The following is a 16,945-nucleotide window of genomic DNA, read 5'->3' on the forward strand; positions in this document are numbered from 1 at the left end:
TTGCTTCAATTTTTTTGAGAATTTTCGTAGTTCAGAACAACAAAATTGAGGAATTAAATCACTAACTGGAAGATATATTACTAATGTTAATGTACGATAAAAACATGTGAAGAAATTGGAAAGTAGAGCCATCATTTTTTATGGAAAAATAGCGCTCATCGAAAAAAAAAAAGAAGTCACGATACAATATAATCTATCGAGTATACTTGAAATGACAAATAGAAAGTGGCAAATAGAGAAAAAGCTCGTGAATGACGTCACAAATACAAACTGTATTAAAATTTTAATTTAAGTATTTTATTATTCTTACAAAATGCTAAAAAACTACAATTTCTGACTTTATATCTAAATTAGTTAATAAAAAATAAGAAATTTGTTAATGGAGATGTGCTATTAAATGTTAGTGTACTTATCTTTTTTAAAAAAAGTTTTTTTTTAAATTATTATTTTTTTTATTTCTCATTCACTTATTTATTTATATTTTTTTGTTATGCTGTACTTCGTCTAATGAAATTGTCCCTTTATTCCTTTTTAAATTATTAATAAAGGTTACGATTTTAAATATAAAAAAGCTATAAAAGTATGGCATGGAAAATATAAAAGGCATTATTTATCATTTTAAAGACTTTTTCGTTGTTCTTCGATATTATTATTATTATTTTTTGCATTTTTTTTTTAAAGATATTATTCAAGATTTTCTAGGTCATCAATATCCTAACCCTAGTCAGCAGGCATGGAGCTCAAGTTCATATACGAGTGTTCATCGAAAAGTGGGCGAAATATGTACTGCAAGATTTTGTCCTCACAGAGATGGAAGTTAACAAAAACTAAATATAAATATACAACGCTACCACATTTTTTAATAGGGTTTTATGACAACATATTGCCCCATTTTAAACTTCAACAGTTTAAAACTTAAATGTTTTAATCTTAAAAAAAATATAGATAAATAAAGGAAATAAAATATAAGTGTGAGGGGGACTAAGTAATGTCCATAAAGACCTCGATTTAGTATCAAATGCCAGGCGAGCAGAAGAACGATTCACAGATTAAAGGGATCCCAGAAACCGGATTTCGAACAACTGACTCAGCACCCTACTGTAACCCTCTGCCAATTTAGCAGAAGGGAAAAAGGCCACTCCTAGCAAATGGCCTGCAATCTTATCTTCATTTCACCTAGTCTAGTCACTCTCCAAACTATAATCAAACACCTGGCAACAGAGGACAAAATCGTTTGATCTAAAAAAATAAATAAATAAAAAAAATTAAAGTATATGAAACGAGAACACAACTAAAGAAAATGAGAACGTGGAACTTATGAAATTAATAATTAAAATTAATGCATTTGTGTCAGAAACTTATATAGGGAAGTACGAGACATAGCTAATCGTAATTTAAAAAAAAAAAAAATGTTTAAATTAAATCAAATATAATCTACTTAAATAAATTTTTAAATGTACAGTGCATAGGGATGGGGGTGGGGGAAACGGAATAGCTTTTGATCTAATGGTCGGATCTTCACGTTTTAAGACTCCATATTAATGGTTCGAGGAGGTGAAATTAAATATGCTAACGAGCGAATTAAAAAAAAAAAAAATTTGCAGACAACTATAAATTTCGTTTATCCAAAGATAATTCCATGCAATAAACAATTTAAAGTAATTATTTATCATTTTATTTATAATATTAAAAAAAAATGTAACAATTTTTAAAGAATGTAATTATACATGGCAAAATACAAAATTTGGTCGAATAGTTCCTGAGAATCAAACTAAAAAAATACGGCTTTCGTATAACTTAACTTCGCTTAATCAACTAGCAAAGATGCACAACCTACAGCCCGCTCATCCAAAGTGGCCCCTAAAGCCTTTCAACTTCGCCCCTGAGCTGATTAAAATATAAATTTTAAAAAAAAGAAGAAAAAAAATTGCAGCTATGCTTTGAAACAATAAGTTACTGATCTATTTTACAACCTCTCTCAAAATATCAGAATGTGTTAATTTCTCGTTTTAAAACTTCTTTTTAAACATTGGGTTTGAGCCGCGATGGTTCAGGGGACATGGCGTTCGCCTTCCAAAGAGGTGAACCGGGATCGAATCCCAGCGATGGCTGGTCGATACGAATTCCGTATCCGGCTTGCACCGACCATAGTGCTGACGTGAAATATCCACAGTGGTAGACGGATCATGGGTTAGAGTTCCCTTGCTGTCAGGCTAACCGTGGGAGGTTATCGTGGTCTTCTTCTCCATGTAACGGAAATGCGGTAAGTTCTATCAAAAAATTCTACATGAAGGCAAATATCTCCTACTACTTGATCCAGGAGCTCCCTTAAAATCTGGATTAGGTTCAAAATTACAAGGCTACGTAGTTGAACATTAGTAGTCGTAAGCCCAAAAATTGGGTAGGCCAGGGGTCGGCAACCTGCGGCTCTTTTGGCATAAGTTGTGGCTCTCCAGTTTCATATGAAAAAAATAATTTATTTATTATTAAAATATTTAAAAAGTAAGAAAATATATTTTTAGGTACCTAATTTCTCAGGAGCTTCCATTTTCATAATTGTCAATTAAAATGTTAATTACCATGATGAAACTATATGAACTAAATCTAAAACTGCAAGGACCTTTCCATTATTCGTCCGAAATTAANCCCCCCCCCCGTCTACGCCTTGCTTGAAGAAGTAGATTATTTTGAAATTATTCATTTAAAAAAAATCTAAATTATTCACTTTAAAAATCTGAAGCAATATCGCGATCAGACCAATGCAACTATAGACACCAATTACTTCAGCATAGCTTTAAAAGAAACATGAAGGATGGCTTCGCTGAGAAATTCGAGCAATTCAAAACAATCAAAAGTACTCTCGCATTCATAGTTAATCCTATCAACACATATAAGAAATCTGGGTCCGTTGACGGAACTTTAGCAAAATATCTTTTCATAAAAATGGACCCTTCACAAAATAATTTATCTTTTAATAGGACCCTTCACAAATTTGTTTATCTTCATTATTGTTTTGCTAATCGAATAAACCCTTCCCAGGGCAGAAAACAAGAAAGATGGATGTAAACGAATTAAGTTTTCCAAGTTTCCCTAAGTTTGAATTCCAAATGTAGTATTCTAAGAAAATATTTCAATATTTACAAACATCGTGTGCTCATTGTTATTGATATTAAATGATAATTTTTTTTGTATATAAATAATTTATAAATTTATATTTATTCATAAAATTAATTAATAGAATATTACGTAGATAAAAATAAATTTCTGGCAATTTTTTTAAATTTAAAATATTATAAACTTAAGAATTGTTTAAATCTACTTAATGCGTAGCACATTAAAAGTGATTCATAACTAAGTTGTAATATTTAAAATATGTCAATTGAAATTATTAAAAATATGAGTGATTTTGTTTCCATTATTCGTCCGAAATGAATATTCTGCGTATAGGATAAATACCAAATATTTGTATGTTGCATCTCTAATTTAGTACATAGCAGCAATTGTTGAGCAGTGTATCTATTTACAATTTAAAATTTTCTTGAAAAGGTTTTCAGCAATTTTTGCAATAACATGATGACCCTATCTGCACAAATTCAAAAAAGCAGGACCCTGGTTGAAAGAATGTGACTTGACGCTTATTTTATATTCACAAACTATGAGTAGCTTTTTCACAATTTTACAAAAACAGGACTTTTCACAAAATGTCTGGACAAACCCCTTTATACAAATGAGATCAACACTGAACCATTTGGAATTGATACTGGAACCATTTGGATTGCATCAAATGCAATTGCTGGATTTGAAAACTAAAGACTTGTGGAGTTCACAGTATTCAAGAGCAAGTTGGAGGTCCAGAAATGCATGCGCATCGCGTAGCACAAGTGGACAACTCTAAAAGAAATTCCGAGAGTTGAGGCCCTCCTATTTCATAGTCTTCCAGAATGCTGTGAAAAACTTGACATATGGAGTGCTGACGATCTTCAGATCGACATATTCGTGTAAACCAGCGTTCTCTTGCATGAATATAATAAAAAGTTAGAAGTCAACTAACAAATAAAAATCTAGAGTCGTGCTTGAAACTTAAAACAATAAGTCATTATCCAGATTTAATTTAACTTTCAAATGGCATGCAAAGCCAATTCTCCCATTGATGTAACTATCCATATTTATGTTTTTATATGATTAAATATTATTCCGTATTTAAAGCCGTTTATTTTAAAATCAAAAGTCAAATATATATAAGCAAATACTGTAATATTAAATTGAAAAATTTTAGTGGCTTTTTAAAAACTGGAAAATTTTGTTCATTGCAACTTTTGGCTCTTCCATTTCAATAGGTTCAACAACGAGTATTAAAAGAAAAAGAAGAAAAAAAACATTGGGTTTAAAGTTTACTGAGAAAGAAAATTACTTAATCGGTCCGTAGCTTATGAATTAGTGCGAATAAACTAAAAGAGAAGAAAAGAAAACTTTGCAAGTAGATAAGAAAAAAGAAAGATATTATTTCAAAATTATATCACCAAACATTCACATTTAGTAACAAATTTTATTTTTTGGACTTTCAGAACAAATGTAAATTTAAACTACCTTTTCTGTTGTATGCCTATAAATTTACCATAATTTGCTTTGTAGTTTAATATGAATTTACTTAAAATATATTTCCATTTATTAATTTTATTTTCGGCACGCAAGAAAAAGATTAATTACACATGTGCATAACTCAGTCATTATTACTCTCAAACATAATCTAAAGAAATCCCTGCATTTTAATTATTGCAGCATTAGATTAGTATTTGCCTCCAACACTTTATTTTGTAGTTTTTGTTTATTCGCTTGAAAATGGTTGCGCATCTCCTCATTCATATCAAGATAAATCACCATGCATTATATTTAACCCCTGATCAGGGCGCGTAGCCAAACCTTTCAACAAAAAATAAGCACCTTTCAAGTATTTTTTAAGCACTATATACATGGACAAAATTTAGAATAAATTTCGAAGATTTTACATGATCATGATAAAATAACTAGCTTCTTACAAAGAACTCTTCTCATGATTATATTAGCCACCATAAAAAGATCGAGAGATTTTTCGGTTCGATTTCAGAGGGTGGAAAATGAAGCCTGAAATTGAGAATATCTTGCAAAATGCAGCAGAGTTGCACATATGAGTGCAAAGAATCTCACCAAACCCTGCTCAGTATATGCACTTGTGGATCCGCAAGTATTTCATCAAACATGTAAAATGATTGGCACTTTCATACGCTACGTACCTACGGTACGCCGAAATGCATTGTTTGAATGAAGAGTAAAAACGTTGAATAGAACAATGTGAAAAACACGCTTTTGCATAATACGACATGGTAATGAAAAAAAATCCCATTTTCGAAATGGGAAAAATGAAGCACCCTTTAAAAACACTAAAAAAAAGCACCTTTAAGCACTTTTTAAAAACGCTATGTACTATGACTGATGATTTGTTTAATCGGTGAACTCTAGATATTTCATAAGGCAACAGAGCCTTCAAAGAACCAGTTCTTTAAATCTAGTATGTCCCTAAAAAAGAAAAGCTGGGGACCCCTCACTCTTCTCTGCTTAACTATACAAAAAATTAGTAGTTAATAAATTATTTATCCTTACTGCACATTAACTCAGTCAACGTAAATCTGTTCCTTTAAATCAACTGTATAAATGGAACGTTGCATAAACACCAGACATCAAAGAAGACCAACCATACAATGAAAGAAAATTAAACTTTTTTTAAAAATTTATTTATTTTTATCGTCTGCGCGTCTACATTTATTAAATCGGAAAACTTCAAACGATATTTCACCACGGGTGTAATTATTTCGCAATGCGAAAAGAAAACATTTGTTTCTAAATCGATTCTACTAAATAATGTTTCTATTTTTCCCCCATGTAAGATGAAATCGGAAAAAAAAAACATAGATGCTTCATGTTTTTGGTCGACTGGTTTTGCGGGTAGATAAAAATAACAAAATTCGAACTAAGAATCTAATTCTCATGAAATTAGAAAAAGCCGTACCAGATAAGATAAAAAATTCCAAAAAAGAGTGTTTTTTTGGCGATATCTAAACACGTGATTTGGCGCTTTCCTTTTAGACAAATGTTAGGCTATAACGTTCTGAAGTCCTGGATCTTTAAACATACAGGGCTGTAATAGGGCTGTAGATATATATTATGATTCTGATTTCTTATGTCTCCGAAATACATAGATTGTATTGCATTTAACGCTTATGATAAGTATTCGACTATTTAACACACTTATCCACGATTTCCAGGTAAGATACGACACCCTTAAATTCAACCAATAAACAAATAAGAAGAAGAAAAAAACTATAAAAATCATAAATTAACTCCGCTTAATCAACTAGTTCATAATCTATTCCCTAGAATGTATATAAAACATTCAAGCAAAATTTCAAATAGTTTGAACTGAAATAATTTGAGATACTGCATTTAGAATGAAGGAAAATATCCGAAAAAATAGTTTTAAGAAAAAAGACACTACTATCAACATTTAATTCATTATAAAACTGTAATTATTACTAGAATAATATTGCAAAACATTCCTAATTCCAAAAAAATATTATTTGTATTTTTGTAAATGCTTAAAAAGTTTTTTTAAATTATTTGTATCAACACAAAATAACAGATAAAATTGCGTTTTTATTTCCGTCTGTAAAAAAAGAACCGCTTTGAATCATTTTTCCTTCAATGATCCGATGTTTGCGTTCTAGGGCTCAATGTTCGAAGGGGTGACCTTCGAACATGGGTTTCAAAAACTGTCTCAATTGATGTTTGTGGTCTGATTGGTGTTCAAATCCTGCCTATGTACGTGTTTCAAGACGTCACAAAATACTTTTCCTTCTTCAGCATTCATATTTATATTAAAATCATTGTCAACACAGTAATTATAAATCAATAATAAAAAGAATACAAAAATATTTTAAATTATTATTATGTAAATGCATTAAGAATGACTGCTGGTGAAAATAAAAATAAAAGAAAAGCGTTATAAAAAATTATCAAACAGCGACGGTCGCCATAGCAACGCATGCACACTGTTTACTATTACTCTTGAACACAGATGAAAAGTGCGCACGCCATCAAATCCAAAACAAGACTCACTTTGCCAATGGGTAAAATAATAACAATAATACACCACAAACATTTGATAACTATTCACTATAGAAATTGTCAGGTTGCAGAATGCTTCAGAGAAAAATGCATCCGAGTTTAGAGAAAAAATATTTTTCGGGTTCATTTCTCAAAATATTTGATATCTTTTTTCTTTTTCTAATGGACATTTTTCAATGAACATTCATACATGAAAATACTGATTCCTTTTTTTTATTTTATTTATGCAATGTCGAACAATAAAATCGCCCACCCTTTTTTAAATGTATACTACTTCGATCCAATTTGGAATTAAATAATATTTTCTATGAACTCGAACACCACTCATTAAAACCGAAAAGAAGTGTTGATTCGCTGTGAAGAGCTACATAATCATTTCTTCAGCTATTCTATTATTAAATAAACAATTTGAAGTTCTAAATATCTTTCTTCCATTTCGCACACACTATTCAAAGTCGTAAATTTAATTAACAAAAATTTTACTAATAATATACAAAGGATATTCATGCCACTGAGTGATATTAAAACTAAAAGAGCGTTGAAATAGCCTTAGCGGATAGAGGCAACACGTTTCCATTGAGCACATGCTACGTCATAACCAATCAGGGATCGTTTTGGATTGCATCACCTACGGAGGCCTTTTTTGGAAATTTAAATGCTTAATAATTAAATAATTATACATTTGGAGGAAAAAACAATCGGATTTTTGGATTTAGGAGAGAATTTCCAATAGGTTTAAAATAATTAATAGATGTAGTAATTGACCAGTCGCAGTTAGAAAATAACTTTGTTTCTTTACAAGAAAAGATGTAACAAGACTTGATACAAGAAACAAACAAGAGAAGAACTTGTAACAAGAAAAGATGAAATCGAAAGTTTCGTTTTCTCTACAGTCAAATTGCAAGAGGCGTGTTTAAAAACAGAATATTTATTTTGCTGCGATGAATTACTTATTTTCCAGCTGCATCTCATAAATTAGTCTAAAGTGGTATTTGACCTGTCAATATTTAAAACATGGAAACGATGCGTGATTACGAAATGAAAAGAGATCCTTTTTTGATGTAAAACATAATCCTTCTTCGGGGTTTTCTAAGTGATGGATGCCCCGTATTTACATCTGAATGCCATGCAATTTATCTTGCTCCCCAATATATATATTAGTTTTTGAAAAAATGGTTAATATATTCAGATTGAGGAAGTAGCATCGATGCCTTACAAAATAAACAACTAAAATCACATTCCATTATAAATAATAATTTAAACCTATACAGAAATTTACTCCTACGAATATGAAATAATTTTCCGTTGAGTGGCAGGTCATGATGGCATTTCAGGTAATGAAACAGCAGATAACGTGGCTAGTCAACAAACAATATAACAAACAGCCCTCTAACCTACACAGATATCAAAAATGCGATTGCCAGTATTTACACTGGGAAAATAAAATATGTAATAAATTGCGCATTAAACCTTCTATAGAATCTTATAAAAGTCTAAATTCAGTTACTTTCAGTCAGTTAATTCAGTCCCTGGCCAAATTAGTAGACGCACTATAAGATTCCATGTAAAATCTTAACTATCAGGTGATACTACATAGGTTTATTGTTTCTAAGCGACTGAAACCTTGTTTATAAATACAAAATGAAGTAAATAAAAAATTTCTAGAATGAAAACCCATTACATGTGTGCTTAAATATAAAAGTATTGCGTATAAACTCGTGCAAAACATGTCATTATTAAAACACTACAGTTTGTTTAATAATTTGGTCTAATTATTATAATATACTAATATAATAAATACTCTATATAATATATCGTCAAATTTAACCAACTGATACAAGAACGTAAATAAGTGCAAACCGGTTTCAGGCGCATAAAAACAATAAAGGTGTAAAGTATCACCGGATAATTAAGATTTTACAAAGAATCTTACAGTGCGTCTTATAATTTGGTCAGGGACTGTATTAGTCGAAAGCAGTTCGCACTCTAATAACCCATAAACATCATTGTGGGGAGCCGCTCACTATTAAACGTATCTTAACCTACTGTAACAAATTTAAAACCCAGAGACAGTGGCATTTTGGTAGCTTTAATCCACTATTTACTTTATTAATTGGGGATAAACCACAGAATAACAGTTTTAATTATCTGAGGAACATTGGTTTTTACAAATCAATTTAGCTTTATCTTATAGCAAAATGTTTTTTTATAAAACAAGTTATAGATGAGGTATAGCCAAAAATGGCTTTTGCCCCAATAATTCTTAATAGACTAACTAACTAACGAATATAACAAGTTTACAACCATTAAGAGATGGAAAGTACTTAATGATTCCAATTATTTTTCAACGGATCTTTCTTCGCCGTAATTAAAGAGTATTTCTCTTTTTCTGTCCATTTTAGAACTGATTATTGAGTCGATCTGATGAAGTTTTCCGTTTTCTTGCCACAAATGCCATTTTATTCTATTAAACAAGATTTATTAAAATTAACGAGGGGATTTATTCAAATTCACAGTTAGGATGGGGAATTATCCTCCAATTAAGTATGTTTTACTTCCTCATACCATCACATTTTGATTTATACCTCTAAAGTTAAAAAACTATCCTTTAAATATTTCTGGAGAAAGTTAAACAAAATATCAAAAACTGAAAGTGCCTCCTCCATTACTATATTATTTATATACGCAATAATTACTTCAACTTCAGCGTTTTCATCTCAGAAAAAAAATGGGTGAGAATTTCTCACCTTTTCTCAAAAACAGGGTGAGATTTCCAAAAATTAAAAAAAAAAAAAAAAACACCAAGAGACTTGGAAAAAAAATCTTTTCTTTAATCATAATGCATTTTTAATATCTTCTAATTTTGAAAGCATTGAATATTTTTGCAGCATCATCAAATGGAAAAAGTTCTACATCTACTTTTTCATCCGCTATTCTCATTAGGTTGCTCAAATGCGTATTTGTTTCGTTTTGATCGTTTCTACCCACATTTGTTTCATTTTCATTTGTCCGTTTCGGAGTAGAAGATATTGGCTTTACAAGGTATTTGTCCATCTTACATTAACGAGCAAAAAATTTNTTATATAATATAGATTAACCATATAATGCTCACTACGTGCTCTTGCGCGCCGAAGCCTATCAATTAAAATAAAAACTGTTGCCTACGCGAGAAAAGAAATATCATCGGTTTTATTGATACATACGTACGTATTAGCGTTTTATATAATATAGATAGATTGTTAAAAACACAAAGCTGACATTTCCTAACAAAATGCGCATTAAATTATAAAATGAAAAAAATCCAATTGTTTGGGGCCGCCAAAGGGGCCACAAAAGTTTAAAAACACCTCTTTTCGCGACGGCTCTGATTTAAAGCATTGACTAAACACTCTTGACTTTCACAATTGTGCATATAAAAATAAAAAGGACGTGCAATAATCCCACGTAAACAACGCCACTTAATTACGCCGCTCCAATATGCCGCCTTTGAACATGTGCACAAGGAATCTAGTTTCATCTTAAAAGAATTTTTTATTCAACAACAAAAAAAGAAATTGAAGAACAAGAAATCGATGACGCCATTACTCATCTTACACGTCACGCCCACCCTATTAATCACATCTCTTAAAAAGACCAGCGGTTTCCTTTCGTGCTATCCTTAAGATAAATAAAATTAAAAAAAAAGAATGAAATCTGGCAACTACACGTTCCACACATTTTTCGTTCAATTTGCCAGGCACTAGTTCATTGACAATTAAAATCAAGTTCTTCATCTGTCTGCCCAAACTAAAATGCTGTCTCCCCTCCCTTAATATAGTAGGGCGTCATCCTTCAAAAATAAGTTTATTTACCTTATAGGTTTCTACATTTTATCCAATACTACCAGAGATTTATTGATGAAAATTTTTTATCCCTACGAACGTTTTACAAATTATTTTAACGTAAAATCGAACCTTCACATAATAGATGATGACGGTTGGTTGATGACGTTATTAAATCAAAATTTAAAAACGGCAATTCCTTTAAAAACACGTTTATTTATTTTGCAAAGTCAGTTGTTTTATAGTAAAAAGGACTCTTCACAAAACTCTTCCTTAGGAAAAAAAAGTTTATATAACGTTATTATTTCAAAATTTTCAAACGACTATTTTTTAGACACGTTTTCGGCAAAAGCAGGACTTCGGCTTCCACTCATCTATGAAAAAAGAAAACACGCATAATTATGATAATTTTAGAATCAGAAAACTGTGGGCAGAGTTTTTATAAATTTCTTTTTAATTTATCTGAATTTATCTTTATAATTCAAAAACTTTTCTTATTTTCACAAAATTAAGATATTTTTTTCGTACAATTTTATATAACAGGAACCGTAAAGCTAAATCATGATAGACCCCTGACGATCGTGCTTGAATTTGCCAAAAATCTCTAATTTTTTTTTCCTTCTGCTTTTACCAAGAAATTAAATTAGTTTCGAAAATACAACGACCGTTTTGTGCAACGGCGCAATGTTTAGTACTCTAAATATCAAAAAAATAAATAAATAAATAAAATCTCATTTTACGAGAATCACCATCAGTCATATACACTGGCGTAAGAAATTAAGAGAATTTGCAGACTTGGTCGATTATCTCAAGAACTACTGGACCGATTTTAATGAATTTTGATCTGTACATACATTGATACAGTACAAAACTAGTAACCATTCAACACTTGTAATACACACCCATGATCTTGCGTAACACTTGTTGGAGTCGGAAGGAATGAAACAGCGCAGGGCTCGAAAAACAGCCAGGCCTCGACGGTCAAAAATTCTCCGCGGACAACGAATTTCTCGAATCCGACGTCCGCGCGGACGGCCATTTTCCCGTTAATGTTCGTGATACATTTTTAATTTTTGTTACGTTACAAGAGTCTTGTAAGTTACAAGGCAGCAAAATGACCCACAATACAGCAACATACTGCGCATATATTGATGTTTTCTCTGTCTGGGAGTACTGCAGCGGTTGAAAGGGGCTTTGCAGCAATAAACTTACAAAAAAACACAATACGTACTGGTCTTAAACAAGAAGCTTTAAAAACAATTATGAACAACTACCTAAATGGAAAACCCCTTTCAGATTTCTGTTCAGAAACCTCTGTAAATCATTGGCTTGATTGTGGAACTGGCAAACGTCATATTTGATTCATTTAAAAAACGCGGTACCCTTCGATAACTTGACATTCCAGATAACTTGACCCTTGTCATTTAAATTATTTCATAAAAGAAATACTGGTTACTATTAGTAACCTAGTATTTCTTTTATTACTGTATAATGTAATCCTATAGTAACGACTAATTCATTGTGCAATTTATATAAATGTTTGTAATAAATAGGAGAAAATTATTTTTTTATTTATTTAAATGTGACGGGTTATTTTCCACGGAGGACGGGTGCATTGTTGGACGAGCCGTCCTCGGGGACGGGTAAAATTTCTGAGTTTTTTCGAGCCCTGAAACAGCGGTTGCAGAATAAACAACAAAAAAGGGTTAATAGGCGGAATGGTCCCCTCGTACAGATATACAGGCCTTGCAGTGTGTTTTCATACTTGAAATAAGGCAGTTTATCATTTCCGGGGCAATTGGCCTGAATTGTCCTGCGACAATTTCATACCTCAATTCTCATGTTAACGCACAATCATGCGTGTGTATTACAATTGTTGAATGGTTATTTTATTTTATATTGCATCAATGTATGCACATATCGAATTTCATTAAAATAGGTTCATTTTACCATCGTAATTGCGAAAATTTAGCTGAATTCCGCAATAATGTCAGCAAGGACATGAATTTTTCGCAGCTAGTTGACAAAGTTAACTATCAGAAAACTGCATTCGGCATAATGGACGTAGAATTGTCTGAAAATCAATAAAATGGACAGAACGATATTTCGTCTGACCATTGGAGGGGGGAGGGACTTTATAGCTACTTTCAGGGTTTGTGATATTTTTTTTATTATTTAAATCGGATATTTTTGACTTTTGATTCAAATACACTGCAAGAACTTCAATTTATGATTAAAAAAAAAATTTTATAAATATTTAATCAAAATTAAATAAATATTAAAACTATATTATAACAATATTTTAGAAGCTCAAGCTTATTAAAATAATTTTTCATTATAATACATAGCTTTGAATGCATGATTGAATTTTAAAAACCAGATGAAATAGAGAATTTAAAGAATACTTCAGGTTTTTCTGAGAGGTACCTATTTTGTGAAAATTTATACATAAAATAAAAAAATAAAAATAAAAAATAAAAAAAATAAAAATTTTTTTCAAAATAAAAAAAATCAGATTTTTTTTATTTTCAAAATAAAATTTTAAGGGTGCTGTTTGCAGTATCACCCAGAAAGCGAAAAAGTTTTCCGCCGCCACTGATTGGGAAGAATAAAAAGTGTTAAGAGTGACTAAGGCCCCTAGAGATATGTATTATCAGAAAAAAATGATGGAGAAGTAGAATTTCAGCAAAACACAAAATCAAATGAAAAAGTAAAAATATTGACATTGTTTGAAAAAAATGTTCTTTGAATTAAATACAATTTACCTCAAAAAATAGTTCTGATGTAACGTTTAAAATGGCAGTATTTATTGAACTCAATTGTTAATAAGTATTCGATATTCAATTAAAAGATTAAATTTTTGGCATCTTGAATTTTTGATATCACGAAATTTTTAGAGTCTTCTATCGAGTTTGTAAAATTGAGGTTTGTTTACATTAAAAACAGTGGCGTGATCTGTCACGCTAGCTAGAATCGTCAATGTGCCAAATAGATTTTAAACTCGTTAACATTTAAAAAAAAAAAACTGCAGATATTTGCCCGGCAAATCTTGGCAACTTCCGGGCCGATGCCCTGCCAATTATTCTGTTACAGATCACGAAACGGAAATCTCCCCAAGTATAGTATATCAAAACACTTATCTAATTAAGAAATTAATAAACATTTCACCAGCCACAGATTTCCACATTTATAAGAATTCTATTTTTTTTCATTTCATTTTTAAATATATTAAAATGTCATATAAAAAATTTTGCCTTACAAATTATAAACTAAGATATCCTATTTTACAAATTATTAAATAACTTGGCAACCGTGGAGCACAGTACGAAATACTTTTTGAGTAGCAAGTTGTTTTTTACATTGATAACTTTCAAATTGATTAAAATTAAGAGTTCATTTTATCACATTTCGAATTGAAAAAAAATAAATTATTAAACAGTTGTTCTTAACAACAGTTTTGTTTCATCAATCAGTTTTCCTGACAACAGTCATAGAAATTACATAAATCAATATGGTTGCTAGCATTTTTCAATCAAAAATAAATTTTTAAAGTTGATATCTTTTATATAATTTAAAAGGAATAATGAGGGAATTCTCATTATCAGATTAAATCCTTCTATTAATACTTCCATTTTAATTGTAACCTACTGTTGTTCTTAGAAAAAATTATTGATAATACCATTAACATGTAAATTACAATAATGATAAAATGCATAATTATCTTTATTAATAGCTTAATTACAAATTGACAAGGTATTGTATTAATCTGGAATTGTCAGGGAAAATTAGGGTTTGAAGCTCATTAAAATCAATTATTTCTTTTACCCAAAATATGAGTCTGGTATTTACAATAATTGTCCTTTTTTTTTCTTTGTATTAATACAATAATAAGGCATAACTGAAAAAATAATAATTAAAAATTCATACTGTGGATTACAAATAAAAAGGAATTTCTTTTATAAAAATCATGGGAATTTTTCTTTTCTTGAGTGATCACTCTGATAAGAGTAATTAATTTAATTAATTTCTTAATGCAGCAAGGTTTCATAAATTAAAAAAAATCAGATTCTTGTAAAATGTGTGAAGAAGTTCATTAAAATACAACATTTTTTTGTTAAAAAAATGGGTCTCGAATTAATAATAATTATATAATTGTTTTTTTTCCATGTGTACAATAATAAGGCATAACTAAAAAATATTAATTAAAAATTTATACAACCGATTACAAATAAAAAGGGAATTCTTTTTCTTGATTGGTCACCCTGATAAGAGTAATTAATTTAATTATTTCTTAATGCAGCAAGGTTATAAAAAAAAAATCAGATTCTTGTGAAATGTGTGAAAAATTTCATTGAAATCCAATATTTTTTCGCCTAAAAAATGGGTCTCGTATTAATAATAATTATAGAATTGCTTGTTGCTTTTTTCTTGCATGTGTACAATAATAAGGCAAATCTAAATCTAATCTAAGGCAAATCTAAAGCAAATATAAAAAATAATACTCTAAAAATTTATAACTCTGATTACAAATAAAAAGGGAATTTTTTTGTCCTGGTTGGTCACTCTGATGAGAGTAATTAATTTCTTAGTGCAGCAAGGTTTCATGAATTAAAAATACATGCAGATTTTAAACTCATCGAGACAACAGAACGAGTAACAACAACAGAGCGAGTAACAACAACAACAGGCTACAAAAAACACAAGAACCGATACACAGCAACAGTTATTCAACATAAATACGAATACAACAATATTAGAAAACAATTAAAAACACGTTAAAATTACTCACCATATGAGAATTTAAAAGAATCAAAGAAATAAACTTTAAAAATCACATAGATCCTTAAGACATCAGGAGCACACACAAACTTTAAAAAAAAGAACACTCTTTTAGAATAGCCTGCTTTTGTTAGCGAGAAATACGATTTCCTTTGTTTATCGAGAAAACAAATTCGATTAAACTCCTAGATGAGTGAACGATGCTTATTTAGATTACTAAATAATCCATTTGATCTAACATTCCGAAAGTTTGTAATTTTTGAGGCATAAAAATCTCGAAAAACGTGTATCCATTATGCTTCCAAAAAGCTTCAACCACAACTGTCTCTTTAACAACCGGACTAGAGTCTGAAATTCTCCATCTCATCGCCAAGCGAGAGGAAATATTTTTTTTTATTTTATTATTCTTATTCTTCCTCACGTGCAGGAAATTATAGCCTTGGGCGACCCGTCTTTTCTGTTCAAGTCTCTCGGAGAAAGGGAATGTTAGGGTTACCGAAATATTCAAAAAGTGTTTCTATAATTCCATATTATTCGCCAAATCAGAGATTTTTCTGAACTAATTTTATTCACCGCACATTTTGGCTACTTAACAAATAAACATATAATTTTTTTTTTAAAAAATTTCGAATAATTTTTATAGAATTCTCGTTTTTAAATAAAAAAAGAGGTGGCATTATCTTAAAATAACCCCGTCGCAAAGATACAATTTTTGAGGGGACGAAATTAAATTATATAAAGTTATCTAAGCTTCACGTATATAAGAAGAAAAAAAATCTTATTCTTAATTTATTCATTTTTTAATTTAGCAGTTTTAAAAAGGCTCAAATGTACAAAAAAAGATTAGAAATTTTTTTTTTATCCTTTTCTTGTTTTTAACTTTGAGGAATCCATCGATGATGATTCTTGAAAGTTTTCCTTATTTATCTGGAACATTGAGGGAGACTTTTAAAAATGTCTAATCATTGGGGGGCACAAATACCCAACGCACCCCCCCCCGACCTCCATGTATTGAAAAGAACTTTATTTAATAAATTAATTTCAGGGGTAATCCATAAATGATGTCATATTTTTTCCATTATTTTTTAACCCCTTCTTCCCCTTAGTTAGAAATTTGCTCCCGGCTTTGCCCGATTACAGTGAGAATATAGTAAATCCTCTGTGGTAGAAGGACCATGGATCAGAAA

The 16,945-nt window shown here is 30.3% G+C and overlaps 1 protein-coding gene across 1 annotated transcript in view; it reads right to left on the minus strand.

Annotated features, from left to right (window-relative positions):
* LOC107437450 (interference hedgehog) overlaps positions 1 to 16,218 on the minus strand; it is a gene marked incomplete at its 3' end in the record, with an annotated part of 56,214 nt that extends 39,996 nt beyond the window's left edge. The window contains 1 exon segment of the mRNA XM_043049338.2: positions 15,769 to 16,218.
* Positions 16,219 to 16,945: the final 727 nt, after the last annotated feature.

This window comes from Parasteatoda tepidariorum, chromosome 2 (genome assembly GCF_043381705.1).
Source record: "Parasteatoda tepidariorum isolate YZ-2023 chromosome 2, CAS_Ptep_4.0, whole genome shotgun sequence".
Classification (NCBI taxonomy): Eukaryota; Metazoa; Arthropoda; class Arachnida; order Araneae; family Theridiidae; genus Parasteatoda; species Parasteatoda tepidariorum.